This window comes from Pleurodeles waltl, chromosome 1_1 (genome assembly GCF_031143425.1).
Source record: "Pleurodeles waltl isolate 20211129_DDA chromosome 1_1, aPleWal1.hap1.20221129, whole genome shotgun sequence".
Taxonomy (NCBI): Eukaryota; Metazoa; Chordata; class Amphibia; order Caudata; family Salamandridae; genus Pleurodeles; species Pleurodeles waltl.
Window position 1 is genome coordinate 1,000,250,858 of NC_090436.1, and position 15,156 is coordinate 1,000,266,013.

Here is a 15,156-nt window from a genome sequence, read left to right on the forward strand (position 1 = left end):
TACACAAACGCGGGCACCCACACACCCAACATCCATCCACCTCACGACATCCTCCAGTACCTGCACCTGCACCCGTGACGTCTAAAGTGACACCTCCTACAACCACCTCCTCTTCCTCCACTCCCAGACCCCCTCCACCTACCCATCCCAGTTTTCGTCAGAAACTGTCCCCCTGCAAAATTGACCTTTTTGCCCCCACCCCCCTCCAATTCATCAGTCCCGTCGTAGCGCCTCAGCCAAAAAGCCTCAAGTACCAGTGGTGCCTGTTCAAGGTGTGTGGAGTGCACCGGCCATCAGGTCAGGCAGTGTTACCTGGAGCCAAGGCACTGGCAGCCCACCCCCTGTAAAGACTCTGAAATTGGAAAGTGGCCGACGGGACCCTGTGAAGACTCCTGGAGGCAAAACAACTCACAGGGGTACCAGGGGGATTGCAGAGTCAGCTGTGACTCCTCCAAAGGTGGGTAAGGGCCAGAGGAAGTCTGTACAGCCTGGTGTGAGCATCACAGCGGAGAAGGGCGGCATCCTTCCTGGCGGTCGGGACGCCACGCCAGCACCGTCATCACTGGTCCGGAGACCACCGCCAGAGTCATTGCCCAGGAGGGCCCAAGTATCGTCACTGGTCAGGAAACCACCGCCGGAGTCATTGCCCAGGAGGGCCCAAGTATCGTCACTGGTCAGGAGACCACCGCCGGAGTCAGTGCCCAGGAGGGCCCAAGTATCGTCACTGGTCAGGAGACCACCGCCACCACCAAAGTCATTGCCCAGGAGGGCCCAATTATCGTCACTGGTCAGGAGACCACCGCCGGAGTCATTGCCCAGGAGGGCCCAAGTATCGTCACTGGTCAGGAGACCACCGCCGGAGTCAGTGCCCAGGAGGGCCCAAGTATCGTCACTGGTCAGGAGACCACCCCCACCGCCCGAGTCATTGCCCAGGAGGGCCAAAGTATCGTCACTGGTCAGGAGACCACCGCCGGAGTCATTGCCCAGGAGGGCCCAAGTATCGTCACTGGTCAGGAGACGACCGCCACCGCCGGAGTCAGTGCCCAGGAGGGCCCAAGTATTGTCACTGGTCAGGAGACCACTGCCGGAGTCAGTGCCCTCGAGGGCCCAAGTATCGTCACTGGTCAGGAGACCACTGCCGGAGTCATTGCCCAGGAGGGCCCAAGTATCGTCACTGGTCAGGAGACCACCACCACCGCTGGAGTCAGTGCCCAGGAGGGCCCGAGTATCGTCACTGGTCAGGAGACCACCGCCACCGCCGGAGTCATTGCCCAGGAGGGCCCAAGTATCGTCACTGGTCAGGAAACCACTGCCACCGCCGGAGTCAGTGCCCAGGAGGGCCCCGGCTGCCACAGCCCCGCTGGGCAATGAGGGAACGTCATGCCACACACCAGTGCCCAGTCCAGAGAACGTCATGCCACACACCAATGCCCAGTCCAGAGAACGTCATGCCATACACCAACGCCCAGTCCAGAACCGCCATGGCAAAGCACCGCTGAACAGTCTAGACACCGCCATGGCAAAGCACCGCTGAACAGTCCAGAGTCCGCCATGGCAAAGCACCGCTGAACAGTCCAGACACCGCCATGGCAAAGCACCACTGAACAGTCCAGACACCGCCATGGCAAAGCACCGCTGAACAGTCCAGACACCGCCATGGCAAAGCACCGCTGAACAGTCCAGACACCGCCATGGCAAAGCACCAAGCACCGCTGAACAGTCCAGAGACCGCCATGGCAAAGCACCGCTGAACAGTCCAGACACCGCCATGGCAAAGCACCACTGAACAATCCAGAGACCGCCATGGCAAAGCACCGCTGAACAGTCCAGACACCGCCGTGGCAAAGCACCGCTGAACAGGGCATGCACCGGGGAAGAATGAACAGGCCGCCACATCACGCATCGTTATCCCATGTGCAGCTGGGACAGTGACGGGACAGGAACTGTCACGGGGAGACTAATCCAGTCTGGGCACTAGTCCCCCTCCAGAACCAGTGGAGGCTGTTAGCTACTTGCGAAACTGTGGCTTTGCACTCCCCAAGATGGTACAGTGGGCAAGCCACCCACTGTAGAGAGTTGAGAGACTGTGGCTTTGCACTCCCCAGGATGGTACAGTGGGCAATCCACCCACTGTAGAGACTTGAGAGACTGTGGCTTTGCACTCCCCAGGATGGTACAGTGGGCAATCCACCCACTGTAGAGACTTGAGAGACTGTGGCTTTGCACTCCCCAGGATGGTACAGTGGGCAACCCACCCACTGTAGAGACTTGTGAGACTGTGGCTTTGCACTCCCCAGGATGGTACAGTGGGCAACCCACCCACTGTAGAGACTTGAGAGACTGTGGATTTGCACTCCCGAGGATACATCAATGGGCATGGAGCCCTGTCGTGGATCTGGCTTTGCACTCATCTGGCTGAGGTGCCCCCCCTTCCCTTCGCCCTGAGGTGCCTGTAGTATCTCAATCTGATGCCCCGGCAGTGTTCTCTCCATTTGTGCCTCGCCCATGCATTTTTGGACTAGTGGTGCACAGACATTGATATGTGCATATCTGCACTACTTCTCCTAATGTATATACTTTTGACTGATTTTATGATATATCTGTATATTTTTTAGACATGTATATTGATACATTACAATATTTGAACTGATTTTGTTTTGTCTTTGCATTCTTCCGGGGGGGGGTGGGGTTGTTACTGAGATTTTTGTGAATGCATTGGTGTGTGTGTTGTACTATGCGAGGGTGGGGGCGGGGGTGTTGCGTGTGTGTGTCCCTAACTTTTGCCTCCCCTATGTCGTAGGTGCAGTACTCACCGTTGTCTTCGCCAGTGCCGGCAATGCTCTTCGTAGATGAGTAGGAATACAAGGGCCGGTAGGATTTGTAATTCAGGCTCCATGGAGTCCTCCTTCCTCGTGGGATGTGTTCAGGTGAGTGTTTTCCCATTGCAGAAACTGTTTCCGCCGTGTTTTTATCCACGGTGTATCCGCCCCGGAAAAGGTGGCGGATTGGCGGGTTGTGATACTATGGGCGGTACATTGTCCTCCGCCTGTCTGTTGGCGGTGACCGCCGCACTGCTTGTCTGTACCGCCGTGGCGGGCGGAGTGTTAAAGTGGCTGTCTTTGTTGGCGGTTTCCGCCAGGGTCATAATTCCCTTTTTTTGTCCGCCGGCCTGTTTGCGGTATTACCGCATCTTTAACACCGTCCGCCAGGGTTGTAATGACCCCCAGAGTTTCTTAATTATTTTGTAGAACTTGTACTGTGAACTAAGGTTATTAGCTTTGTCTTATTATTTATATCCAATCGTGCCTACTCTTGTTCTTTGTTTTGTTATTTGTGATATATTATATGGGGGGAGAAGTGTGAAGATGGCTTGGTGTTCTATGTACTGTGAGAGGGTCAATACTGGAATGTGATGAGGTAGATGATATTCTCAAATGGAATGTGTTGGGGAGTTGAGACGAGGAAGATAGAGGAAGGATGGAGCTGTGCTGGAGATGCTGTCCATTAATTGTGAAATAAAAAGATGGAACTAAACTACGCTGAGAGACTCATCTTTATGCTTCCCTTCAGGATTGGGGGTATAGACAGAGCTGTGTCCCGGTCCAGTGCTGGAATAACAGAAAGGCAGCTGGTGAGGAATGAGAAACGGAATGCTGTGTAATTCCTGACATTGGAATATTGGGGTGTTGCAGGTTAGGGTTGAGGTGCACTGACACGAGGTGTATGTGGGCTGCAGTACTGGGATAGTAACGGGCGCACAAGGCCAGAAGTGAGGTAGGTTAATGGAGCTATGTGTGGAACCTATTATTTTTTGCCAGTGTTGCTGAGTGTTAGTCTGGAGGTGCCCTAGTGAAGCTGCGAGTGGGGCCCAGCATGGGAGTGTCATTGCCTTCGAACCACAGAAGCTGAAGGGTGTGTGGGTGAGCCTTAGTACTGAGAAAAAATATGGACTGAATGTTCGAATTGATGGATTGTGGCAGAGCTGTGGTGGTTCCCATCAACAGTGGCGTTGGATGTTAGACTTGAGTTGCACTGGCTGAGCTGTGGTTTGTTCTTTTGGGTCCAGAATTGGCTTGGCAGTGAATATTAGAATTGAGCTGCTCTAATGGAATTGTATGTGAGCGGGGTCCCAGTACAGGAAAGGTTGTGACTTTGCTGGTGTAGAACTGAGTTGCACTGATGGAGCTCCGCCCGAGGTCCCAGTACTGGAACAGCAGAGTGTACTGACTGTGGGAACTGAGGTACTCTGGCAGACAGCATGTGTGGGGTTCTGGCGTGGGCATGGCTGAGGGGCTTGGAGTGTGTGAACTCAGATGCACTGACGGAGCTGTGCCCGAGGTCCCAGTACTGGAGCAGCAGATTGTACTGACTGTAAGAACTGAGGTCATCTGGCAGACAGTGTGTGTGGGGTTTTGGCACGGGGGTGGCTGAGGGGCTCGGAGTGTGTGAACTGAGGTGCACTGATGGAGCTGCTCCCAAGGTCCCAGTACTGGGGCAGCAGAGTGTACTGATTGAAAGAACTGAAGTGCTCTGGCACACTGCGTGTGTGGGGTTACTGGTGCTGGCACAGCTGAGGGCTTGGAGTGTGTGAACTGAAGTGCACTGATGGAGCTGCGCCTGAGGTCCCAGTACTGGAGCAACAGAGTGTACTGACTGGAAGAACTGAGGTACTCTGGACGACAGCATGTGTGGGGTTCCTGACGCTTGCACAACCGATGGCTTGAAGTGTGTAAACTGAGGTGCACCGATGGAGCTGCGCCCCAGGTCCAAGTACTAGAGCAGCAGAGTGTACTGACTGGAAGAACTGAGGTGCTCTGGCAGACAGCGTGTGTGGAGTTCCTGGTGCTGGCACGGCCGAGGGCTTGGAGTGTGTGAACTGAGGGGCACTAGTGGAGCTGTGTAGGAAGTTGGCTCTGTATGTGCTATTTCAAAGTAAGGAATAGCATGCACAGAGTCCAAGGGTTCCCCTTAGAGGTAAAATAGTGGTAAAAATAGATAATACTAATGCTCTATTTTGTGGTAGTGTGGTCGAGCAGTAGGCTTATCCAAGGAGTAGTGTTAAGCATTTGTTGTACATACACATAGACAATAAATGAGGTACACACACTCAGAGACAAATCCAGCCAATAGGTTTTGTTATAGAAAAATATCTTTTCTTAGTTTATTTTAAGAACCACAGGTTCAAATTTAACATGTAATATCTTGTTTGAAAGGTATTGCAGGTAAGTACATTGGGAACTTTGAATCATTTCAATTGCATGTATACTTTTCAAGTTATTCACAAATAGCTATTTCAAAAGTGGACACACTGCAATTTTCACAGTTCCTGGGGGAGGTAAGTTTTTGTTAGTTTTACCAGGTAAGTAAGACAATTACAGGGTTCAGTTCTTGGTCCAAGGTAGCCCACCGTTGGGGGTTCAGAGCAACCCCAAAGTTAGCACACCAGCAGCTCAGGGCCGGTCAGGTGCAGAGTTCAAAGTGGTGCCCAAAACGCATAGGCTATAATGGAGAGAAGGGGGTGCCCCGGTTCCGGTCTGCTTGCAGGTAAGTACCCGCGTCTTCGGAGGGCAGACCAGGGGGGTTTTGTAGGGCACCGGGGGGGACACAAGCCCACACAGAAATTTCACCCTCAGCAGCGCGGGGGCGGCCGGGTGCAGTGTAGAAACAAGCGTCGGGTTTTCAATGTTAGTCTATGAGAGATCAAGGGATCTCTTCAGCGCTGCAGGCAGGCAAGGGGGGGCTTCCTCGGGGAAACCTCCACTTGGGCAAGGGAGAGGGACTCCTGGGGGTCACTTCTGCAGTGAAAGTCCGGTCCTTCAGGTCCTGGGGGCTGCGGGTGCAGGGTCTTTTCCAGGCGTCGGGACTTAGGTTTCAGAGAGTCGCGGTCAGGGGAAGCCTCGGGATTCCCTCTGCAGGCGGCGCTGTGGGGGCTCAGGGGGGACAGGTTTTGGTACTCACAGTCGGAGAGTAGTCCGGGGGTCCTCCCTGAGGTGTTGGTTCTCCACCAGCCGAGACGGGGTCGCCGGGTGCAGTGTTGCAAGTCTCACGCTTCTTGCGGGGAGATTGCAGGGTTCTTTAAAGCTGCTCCTTTGGATAAAGTTGCAGTCTTTTTGGAGCAGGTCCGCTGTCCTCGGGAGTTTCTTGTCGTCGTCGAAGCAGGGCAGTCCTCAGAGGATTCAGAGGTCGCTGGTCCCTTTGGAAGGCGTCGCTGGAGCAGAGTTCTTCGGAAGGCAGGAGACAGGCCGGTGAGTTTCTGGAGCCAAGGCAGTTGTTGTCTTCTGGTCTTCCTCTGCAGGGGTTTTCAGCTAGGCAGTCCTTCTTCTTGTTGTTGCAGGAATCTAATTTTCTAGGGTTCAGGGTAGCCCTTAAATACTAAATTTAAGGGCGTGTTTAGGTCTGGGGGGTTAGTAGCCAATGGCTACTAGCCCTGAGGGTGGGTACACCCTCTTTGTGTCTCCTCCCAAGGGGAGGGGGTCACAATCCTAACCCTATTGGGGGAATCCTCCATCTGCAAGATGGAGGATTTCTAAAAAGTTAGAGTCACCTCAGCTCAGGACACCTTAGGGGCTGTCCTGACTGGCCAGTGACTCCTCCTTGTTATTCTCATTATTTTCTCCGGCCTTGCCGCCAAAAGTGGGGGCCGGGGCCGGAGGGGGCGGGCAACTCCACTAGCTGGAGTGTCCTGCGGTGCTGTGACAAAGGGGTGAGCCTTTGAGGCTCACCGCCAGGTGTTACAGCTCCTGCCTGGGGGAGGTGTTAGCATCTCCACCCAGTGCAGGCTTTGTTACTGGCCTCAGAGTGACAAAGGCACTCTCCCCATGGGGCCAGCAACATGTCTCTAGTGTGGCAGGCTGCTGGAACTAGTCAGCCTACACAGATAGTCTGTTAAGTTTCAGGGGGCACCTCTAAGGTGCCCTCTGGGGTGTATTTTGCAATAAAATGTACACTGGCATCAGTGTGCATTTATTGTGCTGAGAAGTTTGATACCAAACTTCCCAGTTTTCAGTGTAGCCATTATGGTGCTGTGGAGTTCGTGTAAAACAGACTCCCAGACCATATACTCTTATGGCTACCCTGCACTTACAATGTCTAAGGTTTTGCTTAGACACTGTAGGGGCACAGTGCTCATGCACTGGTACCCTCACCTATGGTATAGTGCACCCTGCCTTAGGGCTGTAAGGCCTGCTAGAGGGGTGTCTTACCTATACTGCATAGGCTGTGAGAGGCTGGCATGGCACCCTGAGGGGAGTGCCATGTCGACTTACTCATTTTGTTCTCACTAGCACACACAAGCTGGTAAGCAGTGGGTCTGGGCTGAGTGAGGGGTCTCTAGGGTGGCATAATACATGCTGCAGCCCTTAGAGACCTTCCCTGGCATCAGGGCCCTTGGTTCCAGAGGTACCAGTTACAAGGGACTTATCTGGATGCCAGGGTGTGCCAATTGTGGGATCAATGGTACATTTTAGGTGAAAGAACACTGGTGCTGGGGCCTGGTTAGCAGGGTCCCAGCACACTTCTCAGTCAAGTCAGCATCAGTATCAGGCAAAAAGTGGGGGGTAACTGCAACAGGGAGCCATTTCTTTACAAGCTGCAAGTGGGATCCCAGTATGAAGCATAAGTGGGCACTGTCTCTAAGGTTTGCGGAGCTCTGGTAGAGTTGGTAAAGTAAATCCAAGCCAAGGAAGGGCAGCAGCCAGGCAGTTGAAAGAGGGTGCAGAGAGCCCACAAAGACGAAATGTGACCAAGATAACAGCCTGATTTATAGCCTTGTTTACAGCTAAGATCAGAGCAAGACTACTTTGCAAATGAAAAGGGAAGCTTCCCTGGAAAAGAGCAAGAAAAAAAGTTTTAAAAAGTCCCCTACAGAATAAATAAACAGGACAAAGTGTAATTATACAGTAGTTGGTCCCTGCTTCCACGCAGAAGACGGAGGGACAAAGAGGAACAACTGACCACTAGCAAGCAAGGATTTTTAAATGACACTGAAACTAACAAATAAAATAGCTGGAAGACCAAAGAAGAAGTATACTTAAAAGTATACAAGAGGTCCTATGCTGACCCTCGACCTAAAAAGAGAAGCAGACAGGGCCATGAGGGGTTTGATCGCTTTTGTAGAGAAAAAAGAAAATTGGAGTGGTATAATGAAAAAATATGCACACCTTAAGTGGAATGCGGGAAATGATGCTAAAGTCAGTTTTATATCTGTATACAGGTTGCCCCTTTTCAAGAATCTCCCGATATTGCTCTACCCACGTACAAAACAGAACAATACATAGGAAGAGCAGTATATTAAAAGAAACATCCACGCAGGGAGTGATTAAATGGGGAATCCTTCAAACTATTTTCCACAAGAAAAATGTAGGAGGGGATTTCACTGTGGGAATGACATTGCCTCGTGGAGGCATGGTATGGTATCATATAATAAAAGTAGGACACATGGAAAGGGGCTTTGATTAGAAAAGATGACATGTTTAACCATGAACAGTTAGAAATTATGTTTTCTGAAGCGTGAGCCTTGAGATGGTAATTGCACCTCGTAATCCAACACCTGCTAGTAAGAGCACACCCTAACCTTGCTCCTGATAACACCAGACCATGTAAAACGTCAAAATTGTGCCTGATTTGAAGAAGTGCCTTACTGAATGTGATGCCAAGAATGACTTGGCACAACTGAGGTATATTTGTCATTTTTGTGGTTTTGTTTGTAAACCACTTAATCCCCCATCCTCCCACGTGAAGCTTGAAGAGGACTCCAGAAATACAAGGAGAGATCCACGTGAATGAGTGGGTTTCTTTATTAGCCTTGTTTGTCCAGAAAGATGTGCTTTCTTTATGTTGAAATTGTACAATACCATTGTCTGTTGGAATTTTTATGTATTTGGAGGAAATTACGTCTGCTATGCACCCTGCAAAGAAGCGCACGTGAATGAATCAGGTAAGAGGAAATCCGCTGAACCACTCAAAGGTTAAATGGGGATACCTTGGAAAGTTTCACATGAGTCAACAACACTCAAAGAAAACTACACCTTCACACCTACAAACTGGCAAACCTGTAAGGAAGTATTTAGGCGGTGATTCTAACCGCGGCGGGCGGCGGTCGCCGCCCGCCATGCGGTTACCGCCAAATGACCGCACCGCGGTCACAAGACCGCGGCGGCCATTCTGGCTTTCCCGCTGTGCTGGCGGGCGACCGCCAAAAGGCCGCCCGCCAGCACAGCGGGAAAGACCCAGCAATGATGAAGCCGGCTCCGAATGGAGCCGGCGGAGTTGCTGGAGTGCGACGGGTGCAGTAGCACCCATCGCGAATTTCAGTGTCTGCTAGGCAGACACTGAAATTCTTTTTGGGGCCCTCTTACGGGGGCCCCTGCAGTGCCCTGGGAGACCCGCCAGGAACAGGATGGCGGTAGGGGGTGTCAGAATCCCATGGAGGATTCTCAAGGGCAGCGGAAAGTCGGCGGTACACCGCCGACTTTCCGTTTCTGGCCGCGGCTGAACCGCCGCGGTCAGAATGCCCAGCGGTGCACCGCCAGCCTGTTGGCGGTGCTACCGCGGTCATTCGCCCTGGCGGTTTTTACCGCCAGGGTTAGAATGACCCCCTTAGTCTGTGGTTTATACAATGGGAATTCTGTGCTCCGAAGCATGACACTCCTGCCAGACAAAAAGTAATGGAGGATTTCTACCACTTTAGCTGCAATGACCGTGAGATGATTTTATCACCATAGAAACTGCTCTTGGATCTAAAAGCAACATGATAAAGTCAACCACGTCCGGTCTTGGGCATTCGTTTTTAGCAATCAAGTTGGGCCTAAAATTGTAAATTGTTTCTTATTCATATAATGTATATATTTATTTTGAATATTTAAAAGGGGCAATGTTTAGTACAAGCCTTAAAGTGTCCAATTAGGTTCTCATTATGAGTGAGGCAGGGGAGAATTACCTCATAGACTTGCACTCTGTCTGATTCCAATTGTGTCCATACCATGTTTTTCTGGATGTCATCCGAATTTTCAGTGTGGTAATTCGAAACAGTAAAATCACATGAAATTTTGGATGTATCAGCAGCAAAGCCTCCTTCGGGTATTTTTTATTCTCACCTAACGGAGCATAAAATGTCCCTCCTTTCCAGAAAACACCTTCCTTTTTCCCTTGCCTACTCCCCACAGACCCACTTTGCCACCTCCCCACTCAGAGGTCCTCACATACATTTACTGCCTGTTTAAAGCTGGAGGGAAATGTATGCATTAAACCCCATGGAAATGGGAATTGTGGAATTCAATTTCATACAGTAATTCCCATTCCATGGGGTTTAACTTGTAATGGCATTGTACAGGGGTAGACTGACCACACAGTAACTGTGAAATCATATCCAATTTCAAGGTGTCCCCAGTACCATGCAACACTGAGTGAGGTTCTCAGATAACTAAGGGCCCGATTAGGAGTTTGGCAGCAAAGTCACCGCTGTTGAAACAGCATTGTCTTCCCTGACCGCCAACTCAGCAGTCCACCAGCCCAATTATGATTCAAACAGGTGCATAGGCGAAAGACTGCAGTGGTACCGTCGTTACCACCAGGCAATTCAGACGGCGATTGCAGTGGTCGAAGTTAATGTAGATGTCTGAGGGCAGGCTGCCAGGTCCACCACAGGTCCAATCTCGATGTCCCTTGCCACTGATATGACTACGGCAGCAAAACCTCCACAACGGAGCTGGCAGAAAAGGAGTGATAAAAATCGGAAACTCACCTTTTCTCACCTTTGCACATCCTCTGCCGTCATGGAGCCGATCGTACACATCCTAGTGCTGCTGGTGCTGCTTGATGACATCCAAAACTCACACCGTTTGGGGACATAACAGATGGTAATTCCTCATCTCACCCGTTTCCATTTATTTTCCAGTTAACAGATGACAAGCAGGTCAATATAAGGTTCATGGGGGCCCTGGGCTAAACCTGTGATGTGGCCATCTCACTGACACTGAACAGGGACACTTTTTTATATTTTAAATGTGTCCCCCAAAAATTGACAGGGATTGAAACGTGTGTCTACAATAAAGTAACACAGCAGCAGGTCCTCACTAACATCACAGCAAATAATCACTGTGACACCCTCCCACTTCTCTCAGGCTTTCAACACATACCTAACATATATCATAGGCAGAAGTGCCAGCCAAATGAGGTTTGCATTGCACAAGACTAGTTGAATCATTTTAACATTTGAAAAACATCCAAAACAGTGTTAGATACATCCCACATATACATCCATGCAACAGTGCCCCTTAACCTATGTAAGTCCTGCATTGGTCCCAAAAGTTAAATATACAAACAACACATAGGTCACCATTAAGTGTGAAAATAACACACCTGCAGTCCCACATCCCAATGTTACAAAGCTCAGAAATTAGGTGGGGCAAGTGCTCAGCACCATAAAGAAGGCCTGCCCAGAAAAGTGTATCACCAACACATACCATTACCATCTGTGCCTGTATATAACAAAGTCCACCACAAATATATATTGAGTAAAACCTGCCATAATGTGTAGACACACAGACATTGTGTCACAATCCAACTGATGTAATATTAGTAGGTTCCCAAAACTAGGTAGGGAAAAGTAGAACAAATACTAATGTGTACCAGCAATTTTTTTTATTTATTTATTTCTGAACAAAAATGCCTGTATGGCAAAGGACAATGGCCAGTCCAATCCACAACTATGGTGTGCACAGTGCTGTGCTTCCAAACTTGCCTCATTAGACACTTCCAGGGTAACCTCCTCACAAAGGAGCATACATTTGGCAGGGCAAGCACCTCTAAGATTTCATTTGGGATGGGGATATTTGGGTTTGGGAAGGGTGGACTTGGTATGGGAAGTGGTGGGTTTGGAAGAGAAACGTGTGGATCAACGTTTGGTGGGGTCTGCGAAGTGGAAGGGGTGGACAAACATTTTCAAGGGGTACCCTGAGACCTGGAAGGGGTGGATGGATGTATACTGGGGGTTGGTTGGGAGGTGGGAGAAGTGGTCTCGGGTGTGGGAGAGGTGGTCTTGGGTGTGGGAGGGCCAGGAACCTTTTTGGGAGTAAGGGTTTGAGGTTTGGGAGGGTTCAGGGCCACGGAAAAGGAAGGGTCCTCAATAGGGAACTCATGAGTGGGAGGTGTGGGATCTTAGAGGGACCGAGTGAGTAAGATGTGCTTAGGTCTGTTGTAGGTGCAGGTGCATGGGTGTCTGGTGAACATGCTGCAATTATGGGAATGTCTTTCGACCATGGTGTGTGTTGGGTGCTTGCTTGTGTGCGTCTGTGTTTCTTTGGTGTGTATGAAGTGAACGTTGAATCAGTGGTGGTTGCTGCTGTGGAAGTGGTGGGTGTGAGTATTGTGGATGTTGATGTGATGGTGACTGCGGGTGTGGTTGTGTGTGATGTGTGAATGGACGTGATGAACGAGGGTGCATGTGGGTATGGTTTTGTCCGTACTGGTTGTGGATCTGGTAGTGGGGGCATGTTGGGTGCAGGTGTGTGTAGTATCATCTGCGCTCTGTGTGGATGTGATGGGAGAGTGGTGTGAGTAAGTGAATGTGGTCTTGTCAGTGGTTGGTATGGTGGTGAAGGCAGTGATGGAGTCTGTGGTGGCGGTGGTGGGTGTAGTGTCTAAGGGCCTTATTATGAGTTTGACGGTCCCACCATGGGACTGCCTAACTCACAGGAAGGATGCCACTACCATAGCGGTGACATTACCCCCAAGCTCATTACAATGTTTCCGCCAGGCTGACTGGCAGGAACATTGTAGTACATATTCCCGCCGGGCTGACTGGCAGGAACAGTGTTAGGATGTTGGCCTCAGCTCCTTTAAGGGAGCTGAGGCCAACATCCTAACACTTAAGCACCCTCGGAATGCACACTGTCTGCAAAGCATAGCAGACATTGTGAATTCCGAGGGTGCTGGGAAGGGGGGCCCCCAGCACTGGCTTTCTGCCAGCCTTCTCATGTCAGGCTCCCTGCCATGAAAAGGCTGGCGTAAAGGAGGCTTGTAATCAGCCAACTGGTATAGAGTTCAGCATCGCAATGGCTGGTTTCAAGCCTGACCGCCATCACCCTGTTGGAGTCTTTAATCCTGATGGGGATGGCGGTCTTTAGGCTGGTCCAGCTTCCAATCTTGTAATGTTATGGCCAGACCACCACACCCACGGTGGTCCGACAGCCACTGCAGGGCTGGTGGTCATAGGACCGTCAATCTCTCAATGAGGTCATAAGTGTTTGGATGTATGCCTGTTTTTTGGGGGGGGGTTGTGCCTGTGGGTGGATGTGCTGCTTGCGTCTGTATGGGTGTGTGAGTGTAAATGTTTGCATGTGCTTTGGACAGGTTTGGGAATATGGTATTGGTATGGAAAATGGGGAGGGGCACTAGGTTGGGGGGGATAGGAGACTCTGCTGACGGATGAGGCCAGAGCCTACAAAGATCTCTGTAAACCAGACCAGTGCACTATGAATGTCTTCCAGGTAGGATACCATCTGCTGCAGATGGCTGCCTTGCACCTGGATGGTTTTCAGAATGGCTGTCTGACCCACAGAGATAGTATTTAGTAGGTCAATACCTTCTTCACTCTGCACAGCCTGGGTCAGGCTGAGGTTTCTGGACCAAAGGAGGCTGCCCTCCTCTTAGGAGAGCGGGCCTGGCCAACTGAGTGGGGTGCAGCAGGAAGGGTGGAGATGGAACTGGTGGGACCACACAAGGAAGAAGATGGTATTGATCCTGTGAGAGTGTCCACTGGAGGAGGACTCGGATGATGAAGAGCTTAAGCTAGCATCCTCCATGGCACTCTCTGCACTCTCTCGGCCACTGGGACTCTCAGTGTCCTGAGACTTGTACTGAGAACTACTGTAGCCATCTGCTTCCCCAATGACTTTGGCACTGTCTGCTTCACTTGCCCTGCTGATCCTGAAATGACACATTAAAAATAGTTGATTGCATCTGCTTGAACACACCTGACCACCAGCTTCAAACACAAAAGTTTAAAGAAGAGCACAGACGACTGCAGCTGCATGGCTTACTACATGGCCTTCAGCGTTAGCAGTAGCACTTGCATGCATGCTAGATTAGCAGAAAATTGTTGATCATAGTGATGTTATAACCTGAAAAAGATCAAATACCATGATATAACTTGTCAACATTCCATCCTCATATATATAGTAGGAAAGTTGACCATCCAGTATTCTTTGGCCCTAGTGGCATACCATTCTGAACTGATGTCATGCAATATGATGACTAACAATAAGATATGTCTACAGTGTCCACACAACCTCCAGAATTTTCAGAATGCTCATTTCCCCAAAAGAAACATCATGATGTAATGATCAGCAAGTCAGTCAGCAAGGTAAATGCGATAAGTGCTGTGGCACAAATCATGCCACATGCAAAGGCTCTGATATCATTTTTCTGTTGGTACTTAATCATATATCCATTATCATACATTCCTCCTAAAAGCCAAAACACCTTTGAGATTTGATGTATGTTGATGAATATTAATGCCACAAAGAGGTGTACATAGTTCAGTCTCGATAGGACTGCACAACACTGCACCATTTGGTATATGAAACACCTATGGCCTTGTAAAAATCAGTGCATACTCTCACATATGATCCCAACATTGCCACATATCACTCCCTGATGCATGTCATCAGTCAGTGAATGTACCATGAAACGGTGTTGCAGATGAAACAACAACAGAGAAAGGTACACTGGTTGCATATATACATTAATGCTGATGCCACCAGTGATGTTTACATATTTATGTCACTTTACAATCCCAAATTAAAATGGGAAGTATAGGTCAGCCACTGTAGCAAAAGCATACTGTATGCTACAGCACATGTAATATGCTACAGCACATGTCAGATGTATCCTATCCTTCCATGATGTTCATGAGACACAGTAGTGAGGGAGCATCACTCTTGAGTCAATGAAGACTAGTGGTCTGTCTAGTACAACCTTCACCCAGAACATCGAACAACATGAGATGATCATGGCTTTCCTCAACCACGTTTCTGCTCTAAACAGAAAATTGGCAGTGGACTGGACTCTGCTGGCCTCTCGGTCATAAAGATATTAGGCAAAGCATGTCATCGTGCACCTACTATCAGACCTACACAATCCCAAACTTTTCCTGTG